Genomic DNA, 3,753 nt, shown 5'->3' with positions numbered 1-3,753 from the left:
AACTGGTGTGCCCATGGCCAGAGACGTAGATTTTCTGTTTCGCCCCAAACGGCCATATGAGGCACTGTTTTATCATAAAATTTTATTCACTCGATTCTATTTTTATATCAACAAATCGACTGTATATAAGAAATTCAAGCCTATTTTCTGATATGAAAATGTAATTTGATAATATATGTCCCTGTATATCATAGGTCTCTATTTATGTATCAATTTCATTATTTTTGATAGGAATTAAGAGAGATGACTACCACAAGATGGTCCGGGGTACTAGTCCTAACATTCAGATAGATTGGTCGGACCTGTACAGTCCAACCGACAAATGACCACTCCTTAATTCAACATAGAAGCACAGTCTCTGATAGAAGCTTCCTTCGACATTCCGGAGTCCGTCCACGAGGAATCCCGACGATGTGCAGGCAACGCCGGATTCCGAGTAATTCGGCACATACAGCGTTTAACCAGTCGAAGGGAGATAACTCGCGAAAGGCTATCCAGAGAGAGACACCAGAGTCGTTTAACACTTGAGTGGATGTGCTACTTTTGTCACAGGCCTGCGTCTGGGAAGTTATCCTGGTCATCAAGCAAGAGAAGCCTGCTATCGTACTGTAATAAATAAATAAATAAAATAAGACAATAGCATTAAATAGATACATACACTCATGTATTACATGACAGTGGACACATGTTAGAGGCCACTATAACACATTGTCTACAGCAAAAACATACGGTTAGTTATTACTTAATAAATACTATGGACATAAAACGGAACAACATAAAAGGCATATGTTCAGAATTGATTAAGGTATATTTTGGTACACGCGCGTATATGTTTAAAATGAAAAATGTGGCTATTATTACCTATATCCAGCGACATTTAGATATTCCAAAGGTGGGGTTTCCAGCAATGTTAATTTCCATAAGGTTCGCCCTAAAGAATGTTTTAACCTCAGAGACCACTCACCGATACATTACGTTATGACAACTAAGTTGTGTCCCCCCCCCCCCCCCCCCCCCCCCCCCCCCCTCCCCTTGGCTATACAATAAAAACGCAGATTGTCAAAAAACAGATGGAAACTTAATTATATATAATTATGTATTTTACGAAATAGGAAAGTTAGAACCATAAACTAAATACCAATATTATACTATAAAATACTAAAACTGTAAGCATATAACGTCGATGACATTTTAAGCTTTTGTGAAAAAAAGTTGTTTTTTTTTTTTTTTTTTTGGAAAAAAATGACATTTTGATTGTCCTCCATATTTGGTCCATTCAAAATTACCAAGCGTATATAGAGTTTTATCATTTACCGTTTTATCGTCAAGAATCGGTTTAATACTGCATGTTTATTACAGATTATTATATAACTTAGTTTAGTTTAATTAAACATATTTTATTAACATACAAAAATGACAGAGATTAGTCAGCAAGTTTTACCAACTTATAAACGACTTCACCCATAATAATAACAAAGTAATAAACAATTACAAAGTCACATGATGGCATATACAAATATTGAAAAATTTGATAAAGAAACGAAAATATGAAAATATAATAAGTGACATATCAGAGAGAGAGAGAGAGAGAAAGAGACAGACAGACAGACTGACAGACAGACAGACAGAGAGGAAGGATCAGTAACACGACCTATAAATGTTTGAAATGAATTCAGTTATACTTAATCAATTAGAAAATATATATACACGTATATATTATATGGATAAATGGAGCATTTGGGGTTAAGTTTAGAAAAATGGCATAAAAAGAATAGGGGGGGGGGGGGGGGGGGGGGGGGGGGGGTTGAAAGTGATAATTAGTCGAATCTTCCCGACCTTCTCAAGAAGTTTTGCACAACTTTGGCGATTTATATATTGTCAACTGAGGAAGTGTCACCATTGTAAAGTATATCTACATTAAAACGATCTTTTTAGAGCCAATCTCGTTGATTCACCTGTTTATGCTGTTCTGTTGTGTAGAATATTTAGTTTTCGATACTGATAAAATGTTTGTCATATATGCTGTTTACTGTCATAGATTTTTCATTCCACAGTTTTGAAGTAAAAGGAAAGAAAGAGTTTTTTGATAGTTGTAGACGAAAGTGTTGTTCCTGAAATAAATCTGCATTTCGTAGATTATAAGGAGCTATGTTGCCAATATACATTGGTAGTAGGTCGATAAGAAAAGTAGGTGCCAGATTATTGACTATGGAATAGAATAAGGAGAGTTTCCGAGCATCTCTTCTCTTCGAAAGGGGTAACCGACCGGTTTCTAGATATAAGAACTCTGTTTTTGTGAATATGGCAGCCCTGTGACTATTCTTGCGGCCTCTAGATTTATCTTTTCTAAAAACAATGAGTTTATTGTATCGCAGTTGTCTCATACTTCACATGCATATTCAAGTAATGGTCTTACTATACAGGCAAGGTACATTTTTTATAATGTTCCTGTTTAAGATAAGTTTTAATTTACGGAGGGTGGCTATATATTTAGTTACTTTATTGACTATAGATTCTACATGTATGTTCCACTAACAATCATTACAGAAAGAATGACTCCTAGGTGTTTATGGTGGTTTGTTATTTTAATCGGGGTATTGTCGAATGTAAGGACGGAACAAAAGGAAGTTGTCTAGTTGATATTATGAGGGCCTCGGTTTTATAAGGATTGAAGGACATAAGCCATTCATTGGACCAAATTTCAAGTTTTAATAAGTCGCGTTTAGCCTCCGTCTCAATAAGGTTGAGGTCATATGACGCGTAGGATAGAGATGTACAGCGGAAAGCCTAGATAGAGATGAAAGATTACAGGAAATATCATTTATGTATAATAGAAAGAAAAGTGGACCAAGAACTGACCCTTGGGGAACACCAGCATTTATAGGCGAGAGGAAAGTGAATCATTGAGTAATACAGCTTGTTTTCTTTTGAAAGATAACTAGCCACCCAACGAAGAGGTCCAGAGATACCATAATTGTTGAGTTTATGTATGAGGCCTTTGTGTCACACGCTGTCAAATGATTTAGAAAAATCACAAAAAATTAAGATAGAATGATTGAATGATATATTTCAATAAGTGGATGTGTTATGGAGTTATTTGGTTGGAATCCAGACTGATACTCATAAATAAGGTCGTTTTTGATTAAAATATTGTAGATATGCTTTTATACTACACGCTCAAAAAGTTTACCTATACAACTTAGCAGCGAGATAGGTCTGTAATTGGAGACAATGCTTGCGTCATTGGCCTTAAATATAGGCATTACATGAGCAATTTTCCATCTCTCAGGAAATATACAACATGACAAAGAATAATTGAATATAAAAGAAAGTGGTATAGAAATTTCACTTGAGAGTAATTTTAGCATTCTGTGGCAAATACCGCCAGGATTTGACGCCTTTTTAACTATATAACTTATACATTAAACAAAGCCTATGAAATCAATATTCTTACCACTAAAATAGGTATACATATCATAAATCAAAGAGTAAGAAATACTAGTTAAAGTATTTGAACACTACTTAAGATATTTGTTGATTTTGTTTTATGAATAATGATGCAAAAAGCTTAATTCGTAGTAGTAATTCCGATACCATATAAGGAAGACACCGATTATCAGATAATACAATTGACATAAAATTGAACTTTTTAACAGCGTATGTAATACTAGATACAACACCTGACGTCTAATAGATATATCATAAATGTACATCATACAACTGAAATCAATAACAGTGGATGTAGTAGTAGAT

This window comes from Pecten maximus, chromosome 14 (assembly GCF_902652985.1).
Source record: "Pecten maximus chromosome 14, xPecMax1.1, whole genome shotgun sequence".
In the NCBI taxonomy this organism is placed as follows: Eukaryota; Metazoa; Mollusca; class Bivalvia; order Pectinida; family Pectinidae; genus Pecten; species Pecten maximus.
The sequence above is the reverse complement of the archived record's forward strand: the minus strand, read 5'-3'. Positions refer to the sequence as shown.